A 26,305-nucleotide genomic window follows, 5' to 3' on the forward strand; every position below is an offset into this window, starting at 1 on the left:
GCCGTCCCGGCGCAGACAACTGCTTCCTACTCCTGTGCCGAGGCGGCCCCAGCTACTGAGCATGCCCGACCCGGCGACCAGAGCTCAACAAGAGACCTTTAAGCTGTGATTAAGCACTGATTTCATTCCAAAAAGGCCTTGCGTGAAATGGGAGGTAACTAGTCCAGAGAGAGGAGGTGTAGCCCATTTTAGAGATGGGGAAACTGAGGCCCAGGAGGATTCACGTGTGAGTTTGAGTATCAGCTTTCTCTAGTGTAGGCCAGAGCACCTTCTCTGGCAGAGGCCTGGCTGGCGGTGTGGTCTTGCTACGCTGTGTGGGAGGGGTTGATTAGCAAAGCAACTGGCACCCATGGGAAAACCACATTGGGAAGCTCTGATTAATTGCCTAGACACATTGGATGTGTCAAAGTGGAAAGAGTGGGTGCTTTCTATTGCCATGGTTGAGTTGCAGCAAAAGAAATACAGTTTCTCCTTTATTCCCATGTTGTTGGGTAGTAAAAGAAGCAGGCATCCACCACTTAATCCTGAAGGAGTGTGAGGCTTTTTTACCACAGCATCTGTAGAGAGCTAGAAATTTGACTTTGAGTGCTAGTCTCAGTCTTCAGGTTGTTGTGGGGATTGAAAAAGATCACGTGTGTCAAAACTTTGTTTAAAATGTAAAGCGGTAGAAATGCTAGGTGTTTTTGTGCTGCAACAGCAGGGCACTGCTGGTATATTTAGTCTTTAAACCTTGGGTTGTCAGGAAGAGCCCCACATAATATTGCTTCCATCCTTTTTAAACAGGACGCTTTAAAAATGTTTGCACTGAAAACATTCAAGGAACAGGGCAGGGTTTGAGGGAACTACCATCAGACCATCAGAATAAGAGCACATATGCTAGGGAAGGTACAGGAAATGTAAGTTCAGATACCAAGTCTCTAAACATGTCCCTGTTACTCAGATATTGGGTTGGCCAAAAAGTCCGTTGCATTTTTTCCGTATGATGGTTCTAGTAGTGCTTAGTTGTCTAACTTTGTTCAAAACAATTTTGTTAGATTGTATTGTGACAACTGTCATATCAGCTTTCATTTTTAAAAACTTATCAGAATTGGTGAATTTTTATGCAGCCATTTTAACGCTGAAGATGGAAGAAGACATGCAACATTTTCAGCATATTATGCTTTATTTCAAGAAATGTAAAAACACAACTGAATCACAAAAAAAAAAAAAAACCGATTTGTGCAGTGTATAGAGAAGGTGCTGTGACTGATTGAATGTATCAAAAGTGGTTTGTGAAGTTTCTTGGTACTATTGACATTTTGGCTGAATAATTCTTTGCTGCCTGGCTGTCTTATGCATTGGAAGATGCTACACCCCTGGCCTCTACCTACTAGAAGCCAATAGGGGGAGATAACTGATGTACTAAAAAATCCAAATCAATAAAGTTATTGGTGAAAATGAAAAATGTGTCCTCTATTTTACAGAAAAAACGTAACGGACTTTTTGTCCAACTCAGTATCTTCAGGTTATGTATGACTCCTTTTGCCCCTTTCCCCTTCACACTAAATTCAGCTTTGCTGACTCTGATTTGTTTAAGAACATACAGTATTTACTGAGTGCATTAGAATAAGTTTGACCATGATATGGGCATGATGAGGTAATTAACTTGGACAGTAGAGTGAAAAGATGTCCAAACCATTTAAATCCAGGCTGTATCATTTACCATCTTTTTAATCATGCAGGTGGTAAACCACTCAGAGACAGCAGAAAAGAGGGAATATGTGCTCCCAGAGAGTGTGGACAAGGAGCCCTAAGGTAAATTTGCTTTGTTCAAGTTCTTCTTTGACATAAATTCTGTTGTATATTTTGAATTCAACTTACTACAAGTACGCGCATTTAAATTGCTTAAATGTCGCCCCTCCTTAAAAGTTGCATGGAAAATGGTTGTTGCAGAAAGTCATGACCTGTTTGTCCAATGCTTTCACATACATAATTTCTGTTTCAGACATGTAAGTGGGTAGGACATTACTGAGGGTTTTCCAAGCTCAAATTTTTGCTCAGTTATCTACTCAGTAGACTTTTATTGCAATCCTTAGAGTATACCAGGTGATTAACTGAATGCAGTGGGTTAGAGACATGAAGCAGACATTGTTTCCGCCATTTTAGAACCTCACATACTTCATAGTTCAGTACAACAGATAGGAACAGGGATCCCAGGAGCACACAAGGGAGGCACAATTGGGAACTCAGAGGCTCCAGAACACCTTCCCAAAGAGCTGAATCTTAAAAGTGTAAAGTCAGTTAGTATTTCTTGACAGCCTACTGAGTGTTAGGTACCGTGCTAGGTTTTGTGGGTACAATGGTGAACAACACAGATGTAGTTTGCTTTTATGGAACTTCCTCTCTATTGGGAAGGATGTTAAGCAAAAATGTTTTGAGCAATTATGGAGCAAAGAAGGTGAGTGGAGAACATTCCAGGCTAAAGAAATAATGATAACATGTGCAGAGACCTTATGGTTAAGAAATTGGAGACATGGGATGGGGGCTGCTGTTAGCAAGAGAAAAAGCATAACATAAGCATCTTCCAGATCATGATGGCCCTACTTGTAGGTCTTATTGGTATGATTTTAAAAAGGGGAAGGCATTGTGTTGAAAGTAAAAATACTTGTTTAGATAGTGTAAATAGACTTAAAAATGGATTAACATTATTTTGAACATAAGATTGGGTTTCACTATCCTCAGGCCAGGCAAAGCTACATTTAAAATCAAGTTAGACATACATGTAAAAGACACATATCTTAACTGCAAAAATTGAAAACTGTTCCTAATGTGGCTTACATTTTACTTTATTGTGGTTATCTCAGCCCCATCTTAATTCTTGATGTTTATTTTTCAGCATTTTGCTCCAGTTAAAGTAAACAGTAATTGCAAACACCTATCCTTCAGGCATCAGGGTCATTGGCCTCTCTTGGAAGTTAACACACAAAGGAGCCACTGATCTCCCTCAAGGACACATTATCTACTGATTAGGAACCAGGCATCTCACCAAGTCCGGTCCCTCTACTAATCTGACTGTACCTGAATTTATTTTTTACCTTTCTGGGACACACAAGTAAGCTGCTGGATGGAGAGACAGCTTTTTACAGATGCTAAAGAAATAAGTTTGCTACCATCAGTTTGATATCAACACATGTATGTTAGAGGCACTGACCTTTTGGTCTCTTCCTCTGGCCTCTCATGAGTTTAGCATACAGTCAGTGCTAAAAAGCCAGCCCCTGGAGAAAAGAAAGGTAAAATGCTAAAAAGCTAGTCCCTGTAGAAAAGAAAGATAAAAGGCTCTAGTTTTCTCCAAATTGACTTTAGAACCATCCATTCATTACATCAGAGGTTTCTGATGATCCTTACAGTCTTCCTCTAGTTTTTGTGTCTCCCTTCTGCTGAGTGCACTTATTAAAACAATATGAGTCATTAATAGAGAAATTAAAGGAAATATGGATAATACAAGTATGATTAGGCAGGACTATAAGGCTAAGAAGGTTTCTGTAGTCACCAACAGGACAAGTCTGGACAGACAGGTGAAATAGGAGGGGTTGAGTAGGCAATGGGCAGACAGCCAGCTAGATTCTGAAGTGCAGCAATGGCTGTCCAAGCAGGTAGGGTCATGGGAAATTATATATGAATTAAAGGTTGCTTAAGAATAAACAAGTATTTATTAAGCATGTACTATATGGCCAACACCAAACTAGGCAAATAAAAACAGTACCAAACATTCTGTTATATTGTCATATATGTCTCCCTGAAAAATCTCTTGTCCTGCAGAATTTCACACTAAAAATAAGAGGACTCCTGGGGGAAAAATGGTTAGGGAAGATCACTTAAATCCAATGTGACTTTGTAATCAGAGCACCAATGAAAGCAATAACTATCCTGATAAAAACACTCACGAGATTAAATCTCCACTGGGTTTTTTACCCAGCATCACAGTCATCAACGCTTGGTAGTCCTCATGGTTCCTCTTTCCCGACATGGGTCCTCAAAGGCAGTCACTTTTAGTAAGTGTCATTTTCATCAAAATTAATGTTGTGAGCACGTTTCACAATATAGTCTTTCTTATAAGTCAGCTGGGCAATTACTTGGCTTGCTGCCTTCTGAGCAACCCAGCACCAAGGAATAGACAAGAGTCACACAAGGTAACTATGCTATTCACTCAGCTTTTACTGAATGCAGGTTCACTCAAAGTAGAACATCAACATACATTAACATCCTACTCACACTCTAACAATCTAAGAGAATTATAACGCGCGCGCGCGCACACACACACACACACACACACACACAAAGCAATCAATGGAGGGTAGGAAACCCAAGCCCCAGAATCTCAGTTTGCAGGTCCTGGAGATAGCATGGTGGGCAAGGGAGTCCTCAGCATCTTGCAATGAAGAATCTCCAGAGCCAGGTGGGCAGCAGGGCAGATGAATTCCTCAGTCCAGTAGAGCAGAGCCTCCAGCAGCTGGTGCCAAGGGAGATCAGTGTGGCGTGGAGCAGCACTCATGTGTGGAGCTCAGCTATCTCAGCAGTGATCTGAAGCCTGCCTCAGTTATACCCTTGAGAATGCTGTACTCCACCCTTCTGGGTCTCTTGATAAGTGTCTTGGCAATCCTGATGGTAAGTGGGGAATTTTCCCAGGATCCTATCTATGGGTAGTCCCACTCTGTAGACACTGCTGTTCTGGTCATGTGTGCAGATATCTTGGGTGTGTCTCCTTGCCAGATGTGTCTAATGTGACTTAGGTAGTTTCCCTCTTGAACCAAAGTGTAATGGCTGGCTGGTAGCCATCTTGGTTGATATGAGTGACCCCATTTTATTTTTGTATATTTTATCCTATCTTGACTGGGCCAACACCATTTTATTGGTCCTACTCTCCACAATTAGCAATCTAATTGAGGAGGAACAACCTTTTAAAAACACATGATGAAAAGTCTTCACAGCTTCATTATCAATACTCACAGTTTTATCAAATAGTCTAATGGTGCAGAAAATTTACAATGTTTGAAGCCACTAAACCAGTCACAGTAAAGAGGCACAGTATACAGAATTATCATTTTCTTAAAGTCTTTGTGTATTGCTAATACTTCTCCTTAATTGTGAGAAAGCTCGCTTCTGACCACTACAAAACTAAAAATGCTAAGGAAATTCATCCATGAACCAACCAGCCAGACTTCCAGCTTATTTTGACACCATTCTCAGATTTACCAATCACTAATGTGCTATTCATGGTACATTATAGTGGGACAGACTGTAAAATATAAAGCCTCTGCCATTGATAGGTAGAAAATCTACCTGAGAAAACAAGAAAGCAAATGTTTGGAATAGTAAGAGGAAATTAGCTGCCTAACTCAGAGGTACTGCCTCTAAATATGGTGAAGGGTAAAATTAGTTGGGCTTGGAACAAATGAAGTTTTAAAGGAGAAGGTAAGACTTGAGCTGCTAAGCTATTAAGCAGAAATCAGACTTGAATAGGCAAAACCAAGAAATGAAGTAAGGAGAAGCCCACATCTGGAATGACCTGGAAACAATACTGAGGAATAATGTGGAGGGGCCAGTGGGGCTTGACTAGAATGGTGAGAACATAGACGTTGAAGAATGGTGGGAAACATGGTTATTCCCAGAGCATTTTCCCACTATGTAAGCAGATTTGGATGTAAGATGTAGTAGTAGGAACTGATAAGGATATTTAGCAGGAATGTTATAAAATAAAGAAGTTATTTTAAGGAACTGGGCTAGCAGAATAACAGGTCTATGCAGAATATCTTGAACACTAATTTTCAAACTTATTCTTCCTCTAGTACAGGTTATTTCTTTCTAAATCAAACTCTTCATAGAACCCCAATATAGACAACAGATATAAATCAAGCTAACCTGTTTGAAGTTAGCATGAGAGGAGAGATCATATCTCTGCATATGTCCACTTGGCTTCTTTCTCAACCTCTGAGGTGTCTCTTTGAGGCACCACTGATGAACTGTAGCTAAAACTAGATAAAGTCCTACCAGATAAGGTCATGAGGATTGGAATTAGAGTAGCCTTAGAGGAAATGAAGAGAAAGAAATGAATCCAAGACACTAAAAAAAAAAAAAAAAAAAAAAAAAAAACCTCTCCACAGATTACATACAGGAAACAAAGGGTGAAAAATAGAATTACTAAAAGAAAAAGAATTACTAAAACATTGGCCCAAGGAAATAAAAACTTACTGGTAAATTGGGAGCTATTATCTCAACAGTTGCTTGTCATTGGCAGGCAAAGTCAGACCAAGGAGCCTGATACCCTGAGGTACAGAGACTAATTAGGGCAAGACTAGAAAGTTAAGAAGGTTTCTGTAGTCACCAATAGGACAGGTCTGGACAGGCAGGTGAAATAGTTGGGGTTGAGTAGACAGTGGGCAGGCTGACAACTAGACTCTGAAGTGCAGCAATGGATGTCCCAGGAGGTAGGCATATAATAGAATCCAGAGAGTCTTGTGGCAAACAATATGCAAGAATCTAGACATGGGGATTGGGATTAAGAAAGCAACTAGCAATCCCTTAGTCCTAGCAAAACCTCGCTAAACAAGGCAGGACACTAGACTTAAAGGAATCGAGCCTATCAGGTGAAGTCCATGAAGTGAGGCAGACACAGGCAAATAAAAATGGTACTCAAGACAACCAGTTACTTCAACTAGTCTGTGAAATCAGAATAGAACCAGAAGTAATAGGTCCACATGATGCTAACTGAGCCACTGAGCTACTGAAATACTGCTCCTTAAATCCTCCCTGACAAGGAATAGGGTTGGTCCCAGTGGAGGAAAAGTCAACAATGAGGAAACACCTGGAAACAGTAATAGTCACTCACCCGGAAGTAAAGGTTAATGTGTTCAGTTGTGACGATTACAGGGTTTGGGAAGCAGGGTGCCAAGCAGCTAAAACAACCCTATAAAAATTAGCCCAAGAGACGGTAGTGCTCATTTCTCCTATTGGCAAAAGTACTGAGACTGATAGAAACTGATAATTCCCAGATTAATGCCACCTACAGTTTGATACAGTATAAACCAACTCTTTCAATTTTATCTGGAAAATATGCTTCTAACAAAGAACAGTCTTTCCTGTCCTACATTAACCAAAGTCCCCAAGTGATTTTCAGGAGCGAGTTAACAGATTATAAATGGTAATTGTCCAATCTATATGTTACTAAGACATAGGTGTAGTAATAAACAGTGAGAGAAAATCTTTTAATTTGCTTCTTAAAGTATGCAGATCAAAGAAACACATATGGGTGTTCATAGGGATGCTATTTATTTTATGAAGTTCAGGGTTTTTTATAACCAGTATAAACAGTCTCAGAGATGAATATAGTTCAAAAGTGAACAGCAATTATGCAATTAAAATCTATTATCTCTTATTTTGTGGTTTGTGTTTATTTTCTGACCTTTACAAAATGTAATTACATGAAAATTAAGGAACACATGTTTGACATCTATAAATAATAAAAACAGGTTTTCATATCTGGGCATCAGTAGTTAGGCAAGTCTTAGAAATAGGTTTATTTTTGTTTTATATTTTCTCCCACATAAATTCTAAAGGCTTTATTGATATATAATTCATATGTGATACAATTCACCTTTTAAAGTGTACAATTAATCAGTTTTTAGTCTATTCACAGTTGTACAACCATTTTTAGAATATTTTCCTCACAGCAGAAATAATCCCTTCCTTAGCCATCACCCCTTCCTTCCCCTGCCCTAGGCAACCAGTAATCCACTTTACGTCTGTAGATTTGCCTATTCTAGACATCACATAGATAGAATAATACAATATATGGTGTTTGTGACTGGCTACTTTCACTGACAGCCCTGGCTGGTTTAGCTCAGTGGATTGAGCGTCGGCCTGGGAGCTAAGTGTCGCTGGTTCGATCTTCCAGTCAGAGCACATCAGAGAAGGAAAACTCTGACTCCAAAAAACCTCCGCTGCCTTGCGGCATACCTCTTCAGGGGAAAGGCTAAGGGAGTAAACCCCGACAGAAAATCCGGAGCCGGAGTCCCTAAGGCGGTTTGACGTTGTAGTCAACACCGGCAACTCCTGCGGCGCACCTGAACCCAAGCTGTATCGACTCCGTCTTTCCCTTGGACCCTTCAGCTGCGAAGAGAGGGGGGGTCTGCTGCATGGGCAACAGCAGACCCTCCATATCACCCTGCCCAGGCTCTGTAGCTTCAGCGTCATCGCAAGATGTCGATTCAACACGGGAGGAGACAGATACCATGTCACTCCCGAGTCGGACTGCACAGCCATTCTCGGCGGTGCAGATAGACTCTTAAGAGGCTACACCATCGTCTCTCGAGACGGACGGCTGCCGACTTTCACTGAGAATAAAATTTCAAGTTTCATCCATCCTACATCAATTTTTATCTGTTCATTATTACCTATTTGTCTCTTGCACACAAATCAGTTATGTAAGCCGCTTACCCTACTAACTCAATGACAAACATACACCTACTAACAATTCCAAAGAGTTGATAGTCTCATGTGAGCACCAATCTTGTCTTTATTCTCCTGGCAAAAGCAGGAGATTTAGGGTTTGATTTTCCTATATAATAATAGAATAGAAAAATTTCTTTCTGACCCAGGCCTTATGTCTGATATTTTATGGAAATGACCACAACTACCACATTAAATCAAGTATACATTATGTACCAGAACAGCTCTTAGAAATTTATATTAATTAAACAGGTCAACCCAGAAAACAACTCCTTTAAATTATATTTTACCTAATACAGTAGCAGAGAATATATAGGTCCTGTCTTAACTTATTTTTAGGTCTTCGATTCCAACATTACTAGAAGCTAAAATATAATCTACATTGGTGTCAGATTCATTCAGAATGCTTTCTTTGAGGTTTGCACATGAATTTTTCAGAAAATTTTGGAAAAGACTTTTGGTCACTGGATGATTTCTTGAGAATTAGATGCAAAGGTATCTATTTGCTGATGCTTTTATTTTACTTATGTTTTAAAATAGCTCTGTAACTTGGGCTTCCTGGTGCCTTCAAAACCCAAGGCTAAGGTGAGCTGTCATCTCATCAGTACTAGCAGCTTTATCTCTCACCCTGATATTATACAAAGGCAGACCTTCCTCTAAACCCTATGAACCAACCATAATTTGCATGAAAATTTTAATCCTTTAATCTCTTACCATGCTGTTGCTTTACACCATCAAAGTGCCTCAAAGCCTTCGCTTCATTAGTGGCCAAATTTAAAGATACACAGGGCTGAGATTAATTGCAAATCTATAGAATAAAGCTTTTCCACTGCATGCATATATGGCCCTATGATAATTATATAACTATTGGTTTGGCCAATACATTCATTCAGTTTTTATGTAAAAATAAACATATTTTTCATTTTTACCAATAACTTTATTGAACAACATATTCACCATTTTGTTCCACTACCTTCTGCCATCTTTCAGGCAACTTTATAATTCCATCTTCCCAAAACTTTTTATCTTTTTGAGCAAAGAACTGTTCCACATGCCTTTTGCAGTCTTCCAGTGTATTGACATTTTTTCTATTAAAAGAATTTTGTAAAGACCAAAATAAAAGAAAATCTGAAGGAGCAATAGCTGGTAAATAGGGTGGATGAATCAGAACTTTCCAGCCAAGCTGTAACAGTTTTTGCCTGGTCGTCAAAGAAACATGTGGTCTTGCATTATCCTGATAGAAGATAATCTATTTTTTGTTGACTAGTTCTGGATGCTTTTTGTCAAGTGCTGCTTTTAGTTGGTCTAATTGGGAGCATTGCTTGTTGGAATTGTTTCATTTTCCAGAAGGAACTCATAATAGAGGACTCCCTTCCAATCCCACCACATACACAACATCATCTTCTTTGGATGAAGACCAGCCTTTGGTGTGGTTGGTGGTGGTTCATTTCACTTGCTCCACAATGCCTTCCATTCTACATTATTGTAAAGTATCCACTTTTCATTGCTCATCAAAATTTGTTTTAAAAACAGAACATTTAAGTAGAGAATCACACGTGGAAATACAGTGAAGAAGGGCTTTCTTTTGTTTTTGTTTTTTGCGTAACTTATGTGGAACCCAAACATCAATCAATTAACATAACGAAGCTGGTGCAAATTATTTTCAACACCTTATTTGGATATTTTGAGTATATTGGCTATCTCCTGCATGGTAGACTGTTGATTGTTTTTAATGTCTCGATTTGATCCTTATCAACTTCAACTAGTCTACCCAACAGTGGAGCATCATCCAGAGAGAAATCCCCAGCAGAAAACTTCACAAATTACTTTTGACACGTTCAATCAGTCGCAGTACCTCCTCCATACACTGTACAGATCATTTTTTGTGATTCAGTTGCATTTTACCTATCTTGAAATAATAAAGCATAATATACCAAAAATGTTGCTTATTTTCTTCCATCTTCAATATTGAAATGGCTACACAAAAATTCACCAATTTTGATAAGTTTCTTTTAAATGCATACTGACACAACTGTCACAATACAACCTAACAAAGTTGTTTTGAATGAAATTAAGGATAAATAAGCTCTACTAGAGCCATCTTACAGAGAAAAAAACGAAATCTTTTGGCCAACCCAATATTATTAGAAGAGTGCTTTTTTCCTTTTACACTATTTTTGATGATTAAATACAATGTAGGACTATAAAGTAATTGATTCTATTGTAACTAGCATATTAGGACTTACATACATAATTTTAGTTAATAATATATTAACAAACATTGAGTAGTAACTATATCCAGGCCATGGTGCTAAAGATGCATTAACGTGATAAATTAAGAATTATCTACATGTGTATCTATTTGTGTGCTTTGTGTATGTTCTTTAATTTATAAAGCTATGATTTGCACACTATAAACTACTAGCACTTAGAGTAGGCTTCCAGCATACAAATAAAATTATGGAAGTCAGTCTATTTTCTGATACATGCTGAGTACTACTCTTCCTAGCTCTTAGCTTCAACTTGGCCCTTTGGACCTAGCCTCCATCCTATATAGCCCCTCTACCCTATGTCTGGTCACAAGCCAACACCAGCAGAGACTCCCATGGAACAGGAAGTGAGAGGTTCAAATTACTACATCTGGCAGGAAAGGGAGGATAATGAATCAAGCTAAGTAAAGGAGAGAAGGGAGAGAGTGAAAGATATAAGCTGACGGAGTCACGGGTGTCCTTTTTGGCTGATGAAAGGTCTCTGAAAGCATTCACAAAAGTGGAGTTCTGAGCAATGTTAGGTTTATTTTAATGTGTATATTGTCTTCCAAGTGTGTAGTGTTTCCAAAAAGAAACCTTCTTATCAGTTTGCTAATTTCTGTCTTTAAGGTTATCAAAGACCTTAGCCTTTCTAACTTTTCTGCTGGCTACCATCACTTTAAAGTTAATGTATAGTCTATGGGTTATTGCACTCTCCTGTATCCCATCCTACCTGTCTGAATTGTTTTCTTAGCAGCCAGCCATCCAATATCAAAAATATTTCATGTCCTGGCCAGTGTGGCTCAGTTGGTTGGAGCATCATCCCATAAACCAAAAGGTTGCCTGTTCAATCCCAGGTTAGGGCATATGCCTGGTCTGCAAGTTTGCACACTGGTTGGGGTGCATGCAAGAGGCAACCAATCAATGTTTCTCCATCAGATCGATGTTCCTCTTTCTCTCTCTCTCTCTCCCCCTCTCCCTCCCACCCCCTCTCTCTCTCTGCCTCCCTCCCCCTCCTTCCCTCTCTCCTCTCTTCTCTAAAAAGCAATAAGAAAATGTCATGAAGTGAGGATAAAAAAATGTATTTTTACTCTAGGTTCCCAATCTACATTCTATTATCATGGTATGACTACCCTTCCTATCACTCCGAACTGAAATTTTAGAATCTACCATGATCTCAATCAAGAGGCTTACAATGTTGTCAAGGCAACTGGCAAATACACATCTAACTGCAAAAGAATGTTACAGAAACATATAAGAAGAAGAGAGTAGGGAAGGTTTCATGGAAAAGCTGAGCCTTTAAGTATAAGTATGATCCCAAAGGTTGGAAATTAGAAGAAAGACCATTTAAGGGAACCACATTTTAAGTGTGTGTGTGTGTGTGCATGAGAGAGAGAAAGAGAGAGAGAGAGGAATAAGAATATGAGAGACCACATTTATTTTAGCTATTCAGGAGTAGATTCCATTTTATTTTCTAAATTTATTCTTTCTCTCTTACTTCTAAAAAGGTGAACTAGCTTAATTTGGGCAGTGCAAGAACTTTAAAACATAAATCTAACACCTTGATTCTGAGTTCTTACCTCTAGAGAGCACATTAAATTTCTACCTTTAGGGTAATTCACAATTGTTGACTCTAATTTAAAGACTTGCCTCTGGCCTTATCCAAGAGTTCAGCATGTGGGCCTCAGAGGCTTCTCAGCCACACCTGACAGCTTTGCACATCAAGGCAATTCACAAAAAAGGGCCTAGCCCCTAGAGAACAAGCCAGAGATATAGATAGGTATTCAATATGAACCAGTGAGGACAGTGGTTCTCAAAGTATAGTCCCCAGACCAACAGCATCTGCATCACCTGGAAACTTGTCAGAACTAAAAGTTTTCAGGCACCAACCCAGGCCTGCTAGATCAGAAACTTTGCAGTGAGTCCCAGGTATCTGTTTTTTAAACAAGCCCTCCAGGTGATGTTGATGCGTGCTATAAAGTTTGAGGACCACTGAAGAAGAAAACAAGCCTTGAGCAGGAGGGTTATAGGACAGAGGAAAGAGAAAAACAAAAGGCGTCAGCAAGAGATATGGAATTCCATGAAGGAGGTAGGACTGAAGGAATAGTACACTGAATTGTAACACTGCAACTGCCCTCCCAAGAACAACTCTTCTATTCAGATGTTTTAAAAGTGCTGAACTGCATGTTTAAAATGTAGCAATAAATGTAGTACAGTGGGAGGCCAAATGTTTAATGAAAGGGGAGAACAGAGTCAAGGGTAAGTGGCGTAAGAGCTGTATCAAATCTAAACCAGCAGGAGATGTGAGAGCAAAGCACAGCAGTGGTAGATGAGCAGAAGAGGTGAAGCGGTTGCTTCTGATGGTTTTAGGGAAACTCTGAGCCACCCACCGCTCAATTCTGTATTATCAGAGAGAAGAATAAGCAGTCCCAAGGGAGTATAGGGTTAAGGGGAGGGTATGTACTTATGTTTCAAAATTATCTGAGTGGGTGCTTGAAAGAAACAAGACGTTTTCTGTAACCAAGGCCCTTGAGATTTCAGCAGGGAGCATGGCTTATTCCACATTCACAGCCCTCAACTGTGCATGGAATTTCTAATACCAACATAAATCCATGGACCTATAAGAAAGGAGATATACTTAAATTTGAATAAGATGGTCTGTGAACTAGCCTTCATCTTAATTTGGATCTACTCTAAGGGACTTTGTGGTTATCAGTAACCCCAAATCTGAAAGAAGAGGAAACTGGGGCTGGTAGAGACCCAAGTCATTAAGGTCAAAAAGCTGGAAGAACCAACTCATCTATACGGTGTGGCTTGGGGTGGGGGAGAAGGGCAAGGAGGTGGTCAGTCAGATAGGAAGGCTTAGCAGGTTCTACTGCAATGCAAGCTGTAGTCGGTGTCTGAATATCTAGTCAGGAAGGTGGGCCAAGGCAGTGAGGGATCGATAGAATAAATGTCTGCGTTCGGCATCAGGCAAGTCAGATCCATCAGTATACACCACAGGCCCAAGTTCTAAACAGAGAGTAGTTCTCAACCTATTTTCCACTAAAACTCATATGATGGATGAAGATCCTCTGTTCAGATTTCTGCTCCTTCTGAAATCTCTACTTGCTGTATAATTTGGATCATGTTACTTAATTCCACCATGCCTGCTTTCTCATCTGCAAAATATTACCTACTTCATAGTGCTGATTTGAGGATTAAATGAGATAGTGCATGTGAAATAATTAAGCCAGGGTCAGCCTCAGAAAGTACTGAATTCAGCTATTATTATGGGAGAAAGCAAGCATATGGTTTATTCCACTTTTTATGAGACTTTGTGGCCTTGACCAAGTAACTTTATTATGACTTAGATTCCTCATTAATAAAGTGAAATTTAGAATGATACCTCCATCATAGGTTGCTTTGAGAATGAGATAGATTGATAGGTTAAAATGCTTACTACAGTGCCCGGCACATAGTAAATGGTCAATAAATGTTAACTGCAATTATTATTCTTCAAGGTATGTGTAATTCCATGAACACTTTATTGAGGTATAATTGGCATACAGTAAACTATAATTAAGTGTACACTTTGATAAAATTTGTATACAAAACAGTCAAACTTATAGAAACAGAATAGAATGGTGGTTGCCAGGGACTGGGGGAAGAGGGAAAAGGGGAGTTGCTAATCAAGAGGTATGAAATTTCACTTATGGAAGATTAATGGGTATGTTGAATGGAGAGTGCTTCCAGTTGAGAAAAGTTTGAGTCCATGTACCTGCTCTGTGAAGTTTATATGTTCTGATCAGTTGGAAACAGGAGATGGAACATTAATGATACAACTGACTATAGAGAAAGATCCACTGTATACTTTTTTTTATATAATTTATTTGTTTGTTTGTTTGTTTATTTTATTTTTAGAGAGAGGGGAAAGGAGAAAGAGAGGGAGAGAAACATCACTGTGTGGTTGCCTCTCACTCGTGCCCCCGACTGGGGACCTGACCTGCAACCTAGTAATGTGCCCTGACTGGGAATCAAACCAGTGACATTTGGCTCGCAGGCTTCCACTGTATTCTTTTTTTTTTTTTTTTTTTTTTAAAGTATATTTTATTGATTATGTTGTTACAGTAGTTCCAATTTTTTCCCCTTTACTCCCCTCCACCCAGTATCTCCCTCCCCCAGCATCCCCCCCCAAGTCCGTACCCATGGTTCGTAAAAAATAACTATCCCTCCCTCTCAGATATTAAGACCCTTTGTAATCTTGTAAAGGACAATGGGCGAAGGTCTCAAGCTCCTCTAGCTGCTTCAAGCTGGACATGGTCGTCGTCCTACCTACCCTTGGGTCCAGAAATCCCTAATAATAGTGGGGGTGTGGAGGGGAGGGTGGCCTTCCCACATGGGGAAGGATTGTGCAGACTCCAGGTCAGTTGGCTGTCTCCGGACAACGGCGTGCTTGGTTTAGCAGGTTGGCATCCTTGTTGTGTTCTGGGGGGAACAGATTTGGCAAAAAGGGTTAAAAAGCATCATTCAATCCATAACTACTAGGTGACAAAAGGCAGGGATTAATTTTTCAATGTTCCACATTAGGAGAAAAAAAAAAAGGGGGGGGGCTTCTTTGGAGGAAGGTGTGCTAGGCACATCTCGCCTGTCCAAAACCCTTTTGCCCATTATATTTAGTTTGGGCTGAGGGAAATAGTTTATGTTTCCCCCCTCTCAGACCTCTGGGCCCTTTCTGTCCAAGCCATTAGGATAGAAAAGAGAATTCAGTTTTAAAGTGAAGCCCACAGACCACCCTATTCTTCATCAACCCAGCCATTTAGTTCAGCCAAACCGTTGAGTCTCAGGAGGCAGCACTGCAGAGAGGATTAAGTGAGCCTTTTGCGTACAGACAATCACTGAGGTAATGCGGTCATAGGCTTATGCCCTTTGAAAACAGAAAACACATGTTAATTTATGTAACATAGCCAACAAACAAGTCTCTAAATCTGTAAGACTGTCTTATTGGGAAGACATTCAGTTGCAAGGCACTTGACATTCTACTTGCCTGCAACTTGAATCTCTTTGGTGATATCACAGATATGGTTTAATTTTCAAGTGAAACCATTTTTTAAGTGAGAAGAAACTTTTAAGACGGTTAGCTGCCCTACTTTACAGTCTGCCACTGATCATTGTGATTTTCCTTGAATAATGATTTTTCTCCCTAAGATTACTCTCCTTGTCTTTAAAGGGGCTACATTAAGTCCATTTTTAATTTATCCTGTTCGTTTGCATAAACATAACAAGAGCAGCAAATGATCACTTATGATGTTTAGTTCTGTTTTGCTGGAACTTACCCAAGGAACATTTAGGGTGGCCCTCAGTCTGGTCTTCAGGGCACAGAAGCTGGGCCACATACCTGGCATTCATCCTTGCCTGTACACACCTGTCCTTTACAAGTCTTTCTGGTTTTCCATTGTGCCTTAAGGTCCCTTCTAGCCATCTTTCAGGAAAACAACCTTCATTCTTTCCCTGGAGAGATTGCTGTGGACCGCACAACCAACCATGGCAGCAGGCCTTTTATTTCGCGGGCTTTTATTACCTTTGAAAGTCATTCCGAGTCATTCCCATGCCCATTTGCTTGAAATACTTTTTTCCATCCCTTTACTTTCAGTCTGTGTAGATCTTTTGTTCTAAGGTGGGTCTCTTGTAGACAGCATATATGTGGGTCATTCTTTTTAATCCATTCAGCTACCCTATGTCTTTTAATTGGAGCATTTAATGCATTTACATTTAAGGTTATTACCGATAAGTACTTATTCACTGTCATTTTTCCCCTTTGTACTTGTGTTCTTCTCTGTCTCTCTCTGTTTCTTTATCTTCTTAGAGCAGACCCTTTAGCATCTCTTGCATTGCTGGTTTGGTGGAGATGTATTCTTTTAGCCTTCTTTTGTCTTGGAAGCTCCTTATTTCACCCTCCATTTTGAATGAGAGTTTTGCTGGGTATAGTATTCTAGGTTGTAGACCTTTGTTTTTCATTGCTTGGAATATTTTTTGCCATTCCCTTCTGGCTTGTAGTGTTTCTGCTGAGAAATCTGATGATAGCCTTATTGGAGTACCCTTGTATGTTATTAGTTGTTTTTCTCTTGCTGCTTTTAGGATCCTCTCTTTGTCTTTGAATGTTGCCATTTTAATTATGATGTGTCTTGAGGTGGGCCTGTTGGGGTTCATCTTCATTGGGACCCTCTGTGCTTCCTGGACTTGCGTGACTCTTTCTCTCGTCATGTTAGGGAAGTTTTCTGTCATTAGTTTTTCAAAGAGGTTTTCTATCCCTTGCTCTTCTTCTTCTCCTTCTGGAATTCCTATGATACAGATATTATTACGTTTCATGTTGTCCTGCAGCTGTCTTAGAACCTCTTCAGTCTTGTTCAGTCTTTTTTCATTTTGTTGCATTGTCTGGGAGTTTTTGTGTAGGTTGTCCTCCAGCTCGCTGATCCGATCTTCTGCTTCCTCTAGCCTGCTTTTAATTCCTTCTACTGTGTTCTTCAATTCAGAGATCGTATTCTTCATTTCCTCCTGGCTCTTATTGATAGCTTCTATGTCCTTTTTCATGCTCACGTAATTTTCTGTGAGTTCCTTGTAGTTTTTCTGGAGTTCTTTGAAGTTTCCGCTGAGCTCATTCAGCTTCTCCATAATCCATGTTTTGAATTCCATATCTGATAGTTCGCTCCCCTCTATTTCATTTAGCACTCTTTCTGGGGATTCTACCTTTCCTTTTGATGGGAGGTTGTTTCTCTGTCTCCCCATTTTTTTGACTCCTATTGTTTGTTGGTGCTTCCTAGAATGATCTGCACTTCCTGGATCTGCCTCTGGTGGCGTCAGATCATGTACCAGTCTGGCCCTAGGCAGCCTGTTGGAGACTTCCAGGGATCTACTGCTGTTGTCTGTCTTCTTTGATTGTTAATCTGCTCAATCTGTGATTAGCTGTCAGGCTTAAGGACTGTGGGTGTGGCAGCTTAATTCCCGTCGGCAGGGCTTTTGCTTCCCCTCAGGCTGACGCCACTTGGAGGGGAATGGTCTACCCGCAGTACTGGGGATGAGTCAGCACTGGGACCCAGTCGGCTGCTCCTCCAGTTCTTCCCTCAAAGCCACCGTGCCAAACTCTCCCCAAGTGTCTCCAGTCCTCTCTGCCTTCCCTCTGCTTGAGCCCAGGGTAAGTGGTGGCCAAAATATTTTCGTATGTGATCCACTTAAGAGCTCTTTTTCTCCTGCTGTTTCTCTCCGGCTAGCAAGAAACCCTGTGGCTTTTCGCTTTTCACAGCTGATACTGTTTTACTTTCCACTCTGTTGCTGTAGGCTGGGAAGCCCAGCTGGGGGTTTAGACCCTGCCCTTCTCAGGGGGAATCCCCGGCTGCTGAGCTGTTTCTCAGTCCCTTCAGCTGCCACCCATGTGAGCCCAGCCAGCCCTTCCGCGTCTCCGCACTCCCTACCGGTCACGTTGTGATGTAGCGGCCTTTTCTGTCTCTCCGTGGTTATAAGACTTCTTTCCAGCTAGTGTTCGTTGGTTGTTCCAGATGATTTCTCCAAAATTAAGTTGTAAACCCAGACTGGTCCTGGGAGGAGGTTAGTGTAGCTTCCATTTACTCCTCCGCCATCTTGGATCTTCCCCACTGTATTCTTTTATACATGCCATTCCAGTTCTGATTTTAACAAATGTGAGGAAACCATTTTGACTACAAAAAGAATAATAGATTCTAGAGATCTGCTGTGCAGCATCATGCCTATAGATAATAGTGTATAATTAAAAATCTGTTAAGAGGGTGGATCTCATGTTAAGTGCTCTTACAATAAAATAGTATTTTTAAAAGATATATATATGTAACCATGTGCAACTACTACCTCAATCAAGAAAATGAACTTAATTATCTTCAAAAAAAAGTGTCTTTCTGCCCCTCGTAGTTCTTCCTCCTACTCCAGCTTTGTCCCCAAGCAAACACTGATCCAATTTCTGTCCATGTAGATTAGTTTCTATTTTATAGTTTTATGTAAATGAGATTATATAGTATGTACTCTTATTTGACCTATTTTATTCAGAATATTTATTCTGAGATTAATCTATGCTGTTGTGCTTTTATTGCTGAGTAGTGTTCCATTATATGTATATACCACAGTTTGTGTACTAAAGTATAAGTCTTTGTGTATTCATAGAATTTTTTTCTTTTGAGAGAATACCTAGGAGTGGAATTGGCAGGGTCATATGGCAGGCATATATTTAACTTAAGAAACTACTGAAAGTATGGCGTATGCATACAATAGAACCACTCAATAGGCCCTGGCTGCTGTGACTCAGTGGATTGAGCGTCTGCCTTGCAAGCCAAGTGTCGCTGGTTTGATTCCCAGTCAGGGCACATTACTAGGTTGCACATCAGATCCCCAGTTGGGAGCGTGAGTGAGAGGCAACCACACAACGATGTTTCAAGAAAAAAAAAAAAAAAGAACCACTCAATAATAAGAGGATGAATAATTAATATGCAAAAAAGCATAAATAAATCTCCAAATAATTATATTGAGGGAAAAAAACCTGACAGGAATTAGTACATAATATATGGTTCCATTTTCATAATATTCTTAGGAATGTGAAATAATCTACAGTAAGACAGAAAGGAATCAATGGTTGCCTGGGCATCAGGAAAGAAAGACTGAGGGTTAGAGGTAGGGACTGAGGAATCTGCTGGGGCTGAGGTATATATTAATCATCTTGATTGTGGATATAGTTTCACAAGTATGTGAATATGTCATAGGCACTAAATTGTACTTTTAGATATATACAATTTATTTTATAGCAACAATGCACCAATAGAACTATTAAAAATGTGTCATGAATAAAAATATTTGGAACTGTTGTAACAATATAATCAATAAAAAACATTAAATAAAAAAAAGAAAAATATTTTGTAGAGATCATAAAAACCTGCCAAACTGTTTTCCAAAGAAGTTATACCATATCATATTATCAACAGCAATTTATAAAAGTTCCACTTGTTCTACACCCTTGGCAATACTTGTTAAGGCCATTCTTTTTAAATTTTAGCCATTCTGATAGATGTGTGGTTATCTCATGGTTTTAATTTGTATTTTTCTAACAACTAAAGATGTTGAGCATCTTTTCACATGTTTATTTCCTGTCTAAATATCTTTTTTGCAGTGTCTTATCAAATGTTCTATTTTAATTGGGTTGGTGGTTTTCTCATTACTGAGTTTTGAGATTTTTTTTTTTTGTATTCTAAATATAAGTCCTTTATCAGATATATGCCTTGCAAATATTTTATTCCAATCTGTGACTTGGTTTCTCTTTATCTTTAATCTTTGCCCAAGGATATGTTTTTATGGATTTTTATAGAGAGAAACATCGATTGGTTGCCTTCCATATGCACCCCAACTGGGGATTGAACTCACAACCCAGCTATGTGTCCTGACTGGGAATTTAACTCACAACCATTTGGTGTACAAAATGACAGACACTCCAACCAACTGAACCACCCAGCCAGGGCTGTTTTCTGATTCTCTTAAGAGTGTCTTTTGAAAAGCAGAGGTTTTTAATTTTGATGAAGCTCAATTTACCAATTTTTATTTTATGGACTGTACATTGGGTATTACATCTAAGCAATCTTTGCCTAACTTAAGTTCACAAAATTTTTCTCCTATGTGTTCCTTCATAAGTTTTATAGTTTTAGAATCAATTGGTTTTTCCACACAGACAATCATGTCTTCTGGAAATAAAAGACACTTTTACCAAATCATTTGTAATCTGGATGTATTTAATTTCTTTTCATGCTGCATAGCATAAACTAGAACCATTAATAATGATGTTGAATAAAAGTAACGAGTGTTGAATTTGTCAACTTCCTGATTTCAAAATTTAATACAAAGCTATAGTAATCAAGATTGTGTGGTGCTCTCATAAAAATAAGCCAGAAATACACCAATCACTCATGGTCATTTAATCTTGGACAAGGAAAATATTCAATGGGAAATAGTATTTTCAACAAGTGGTGCTGAATCTGTTGGGTGTACACATGAAAAAGAATAAACTTGGATCCCTACCTCATGTCATATATAAAAATGAACTCAAAATAGATCAAGCACCTAAATGGAAAAACTAAATTTATAAAACTCTTAGAAGAAACATAGCTATAAATATTTTTGACTTCAATTTCTTATGCATAATACCAAAAGGACAAGCAACCAAAAAATATAAATTGAACTTTATTAAAATTAAACACTATTGTCCTTCAGAGGACACCATAAAAAAAGTGAAAATAGAGTAAAGGAAATAAAAAATAAATAAACAAATAGGACTACACAAAACTGAAAAATTTTGCACAGCAAAAGAAACCATTAATAAAATGAATGGGAGAACATATTTGCCAATGATACATCTGATAAAGGGTCAATTTCCAAAATATTAAAAGAACTTATACAACTCAACACCAAGAAGACAAACAACCCAATTAAAAAATGGGCAAAGGATCTGAATAGGCACTTCTCCAAAGAGGACATATAGACGGTCAACAGACATATGAAAAAATGCTCAACATCACTAATCATCAGAGAAAAGCAAGTTAAAACCACAATGAGATATCACCTCACACCCATCAGAATGGCTATCATCAATAAACCAACAAACAACAAATGCTGGCGAGGATGTGGAGAAAGGGGAACCTTTTTGTTACTGAATGACAATTGGGGTCCCGCTGCCCATGGCCACCCTCTAGGCAAAATTCTGGAGGCAAAGGTTTGGCAATAAAGAAAAGGAGTCTTTATTCAGAAGCAGTCACTTAAGGCTTTCAAGTCACAGCTTTGATTACTTAAGCCTATCGATTAGTTTTTAATTATTACTATAGGGTTAGTTTATAAACTAAAATAACATAATATACAAAAGTTACACAATTTTGGAAGAATGGCAGGCCTCAGAGCCCATCCCCTCTAGAATACTCAAAGAACAAACCTGCTACATCTGCCAGGCCTGCCCAACCCTAGGCTATGCCCAGAGTTCCTTCCCATACAAGATACTGTCCATAGAAAAATGCAGGCAGTTGCAGCACAATCAGGCAGCTGCAGCAGGATCGTCTAGGCATCCTCAAGGAAGAGAAAGGGCCTGAGCCAGAGCCTGAGAGAGCCACCTCAGGAGTCAGAAAAGCTCGTGAGCCAAAGAGCCAGTCCTCTTTTTATTTCCATTGGCTCTGGAGGCATTTGGCTTCTCAGCCCATCCTGTACTAGACTGCTTTGCATTGCCTTAGCAAATTCCTCCTATGGCCCTTCCTACTTCTCCCCAGTGATCTTAATCAGATCTCTCTGTATCACTTTTGCATTATTGGTGGGAATGCATACTGGTGCAGCCACTGTGGAAAACAGTGTGGAGTTTCCTCAAAAAATGATAAATGGGACTGCCTTTTGACCCAACGATCCCACTTCTGGGAATAAAAAAAAACAACAAAACATGAAACACTAATTAGAAAGAATATATGCACCCCTACACTCATTACAACATTATTTACAATAGCCAAGGTGCAGAAACAGGCCAAGTGTCCATCAGTAGATGGATGAGTGGATAAAAAAGCTGTGGTACATTTACACTAATACTTGGAGTACTACTTGGCCATAAAAAAAGAAAAGAAATCTTACCTTTTGTGACAGCATGGTTTAACTTGGAGATTATTATACTAAGTGAAATCAGCCAGTCCGAGAAAAACAAATACCATATGATATCACTTATGTGGAATCTAATGAACAAAATAAACTGATCAACAAGATAGAAACAGAGGCATGGATACATGAAACAGACTGACAGCTGTCAGAGAGGACGGGTGTTGGGGTGGGGGACTAGATAAAAGAAGGTGAAGAGGTTGAGCAAAAAAAATAAATATTGTATATCACACAGACAGAGACAAGTGTGGTGATAGCCAGAGGGAAAGAGGGGTGGCAGAAGGTGGAGGTGGGCAAAGGAAGGATAAATGGGGACAGAAGGAGACTTTGCTTTGGGCAGTGGGTGCACATGCAATATGTAGATGTTTTGTTGAGTTTTACATTTGAAACCTGTATAGTTTTGTGAAGCAATGTCACCAGAATAGATTCAATAGAAAAAGAAAGAAAGAAAGAAAGAAAGAAAGAAAGAAAGAAAGAAAGAAAGAAAGAAAGAAAGAAAGAAAGAAAGAAAGAAAAAAGAAAAGAAAGAAAGAAAGAAAGAAAGAAAGAAAGAAAGAAAGAAAGAAAGAAAAAGAAAGAAAGGAAGAAAGAAAGAAAGAAAGAAAGAAAGAAAGAAAGAAAGAAAGAAAAATCATATGGTCAGTTTAAAATCCAAATAAAATATGTGAAAAGATAACCCATGGAAAATATTTGCAAATCATATATCTGATAAGGGTTTCGTCGTCGGCAGCCGTCCGTCTCGAGAGACAATGGTGTAGCTTCTTAAGAGTCTATCTGCACCGCCGAGAATGGCTGTGCAGTCCGACTCGGGAGTGACACGGTATCTGTCTCCTCCCGTGTTGAATCGACATCTTGCGATGACGCTGGAGTGTCCTCTCCAGTGAAGCTGAAGCTACAGAGCCTGGGCAGGGTGATATGGAGGGTCTGCTGTTGCCCATGCAGCAGACCCCCCCTCTCTTCGCAGCTGAAGGGTCCAAGGGAAAGACGGAGTCAATACAGCTTGGTCTCAGGTGCGCCGCAGGAGTTGCCGGTGTTGACTACAACGTCAAACCGCCTTAGGGACTCCGGCTCCGGATTTTCTGTCGGGGTTTACTCCCTTAGCCTTTCCCCTGAAGAGGCACGCCGCAAGGCAGCGGAGGTTTTTTGGAGTCAGAGTTTTCCTTCTCTGATGTGCCCTGACTGGAAGATCGAACCAGCGACACTGGTTTAGTACCTAGAATATTATATAAAGAACTCTTACATCTCAGCAATAAAAAAATCCAATGTTAAAAAATGAGGAGCAAAGAATTTTAATAAACATTTATCAAAAGAAATTATGAAAATGGCCAATAAACACATGAAAAGATGCTCTGTATCATTAGCCATTAGGGAAATGCAAATTAAAACCACAGTGAAATACCACTCACACTCACTGTGATGGCTATAATTGAGAAAACAAGAAACAACAAATGTTGGCAAGGATGTGGAGAAATTGAAACTCTTATACAAAGATGGTGAAATTGTAAAATGATGCACCTGCTTTGAAAAACAGTTTGGCAGTTCTTCAAAAGTTAAATACAGAGTGGTCATATGACAGCAATTTCACCCGAGGGAATAGAAGATATACAAGTATATCCTCACAAAAACTTGTACATAATATTCACACCACCATTATTCTTAATTAAAATATCAAAATAACCCAAATGTCCATCAACTTATAAGCAGATAAACAAAATGTGTTATACACTAGATATTATTTAGCCACAATAAATGAAGAACTCATTCATGTTACAACATGGATGGACCTTGAAAAATTATGCTAAGTGAAAGAAACCTATCACAAGAAAGTCACATATTATATGATTCCATTTACATGAAATGTTTAGAATAAACAAATCCACAGAGACAAAAGTAGGTTAGTGATTCCCAGATGTTTGGGGGATGGAGAATGGGGAGTGACCATTAATGGGTAGAAGGTTTATTTTTCAGATAATGGAAAATATTTTGAAATTATAGTGGTGATTGTTGCACAATTTTTTGAATATACCCATAATCACTGAATTGTATACTTTAAAAAGGTTATGGTATGTGAATTACATTTCAACTTATAAAAAGACTTTTTGAATAGTGAAGGGCCATGGAAAACAGAGATAGTGTTCCTCTCCAGAGATTGCTACCATTGTAAATAATGCATTCAGAATTCCCCTTTTATAATGTTCTCTACTGGATGGGCAGGTATCTTCAAGCCCTCCCTGCATGACCCAGTGAGAATTAGGGCTCAGGGAACTGGTACAAATGCTGATATTTTACCAACTGATACTGCTGTATCTTCTGCCAGTATCTATGAAACTGTGGCTGACTAACTTGTACATAGGGTAAAATCTTAGATTCCTCATTGACAATGACTATAAAATTAATTTAGTTCAACTTTCTCATGTTACATATTTCAAAGCTAAATAACATATCAATGCATTTTATTTCAAGAAAACCTAGGAAGAAATTTTTTTTTAATGGAATGAGTTTATCAAACCTTGACAACTTTTTCCTTAAGTCATTAGCATTTGTCATGCCATGTTTCTTTTTGTTTTTTAGACTTTTATTAGAGTACCATTTTAAGTATGCAACTCCACAGAGAATCTCTTTTTCTTGATGGCATTTGCTAACCTAAAACCCTCTTTTTTTTCACTCCTAATAGCATCTTTGAAGGACTAAAGAGAAAAAAGAGATCTATAATGAAGATGCAGCAGTGAATACAGAGATTTGTGATCAATTTATCTTTGGTTATCAGAAAAATGGTGGCGTTATGAAAAATAATTTCAAATGCTCTGAATGCTTCTCAAAGTGTATCGTAACTTCAGGTTAACTTTTATGACAGTGGTATCTGCTAAGTGATACAGTACTTGATAATGAGTTGGGTTATCTCACTACTTTGGTATCTTTGTTCTTATATATCATTAGGGATTGTTCTAGTTCTTGTGTATAGTTTGATTTTTTCAACTGTCCTTGGATTTCAGAGTTCTTATATGTAGCCTTGTGTTCAATGATGGCTTATCTTATAGTATCCTGTCAGGCTGATTTTTAATTTGTATAACACACTCTGCAAGGTCATGAACATATTATGACAAAAAATTTACATATTTCTGCTGAATTTTTTCTATAAATATAAGCAATATTTTGTAAAGCTTTAAAAAATTTCTATATGAAAAGAGTTTTAGGCCAAAAAAAATCTAAGTATATAAATAAATTAAGTCAAAAATAATAAGTTCTAAAACTATATTAAGTATTATTAATTGGGCAATATTCAACAGCTTAATATAATCCTTTATCTTGATTGAGTCATCATGGGTCTAGCTGAATTTGCTCTTTCAACATTTCATTTTCTCTGTAATAATGTTAGCACATGTTATTATACTTGCTTGTTTATATTGTTTCCCCCACTACAGATTGCAAACTCCTCAAGGATAAGAAATGTGCTTCCTTTGTCTTTCAGGTCCTACCACTTATACCACTGCTTGGAACAGAGTAGGTATTCAGAAATGGATGTTGATTCCCCAGAAGATCAGTCCTTTAGAAAGGTAACTCACAGTTAACTAGATTCCAAAAACTCAATGTATAAAATTATATTAGATAATATATATTTACAGGGACCTTTCTTTGTATTAATGTATGTGGAAACCTGAAATAAAAACTGTTTTGCTCTGAACTGTATCTCCACAAAATATATATTTTGACACCCTAGCCCACAGTATCTCAGAATGTGACTATTTAGTATAGGTCCTAATCCAAAGATCCCTGCTCTTATAAAAAGAAATTAGGTCAGAGACACAGAAGGAAGACCATATGAAGACAAGGAGAGAAGACTGTCATCTAAAATTCGAGAAGAGAAGGCTAAGAAGAAACCAATACTGCTACTTATTTTTCTTGCAATA

The 26,305-nt window shown here is 38.7% G+C and overlaps 1 long non-coding RNA gene across 1 annotated transcript; it reads left to right on the forward strand.

The window, feature by feature from the left end:
- LOC149991148 (uncharacterized) lies at window positions 1-26,305 on the forward strand. The gene is made up of 5 exons (XR_016508608.1): window positions 1-154; window positions 1,722-1,794; window positions 9,025-9,069; window positions 25,867-25,951; window positions 26,185-26,305. It is a non-coding gene; the product is annotated as an uncharacterized LOC149991148 (long non-coding RNA).

The sequence above is a fragment of the Furipterus horrens genome, unplaced genomic scaffold, assembly GCF_987537825.1.
Source record: "Furipterus horrens unplaced genomic scaffold, mFurHor1.1.pri manual_scaffold_17, whole genome shotgun sequence".
Lineage (NCBI taxonomy): Eukaryota > Metazoa > Chordata > Mammalia > Chiroptera > Furipteridae > Furipterus > Furipterus horrens.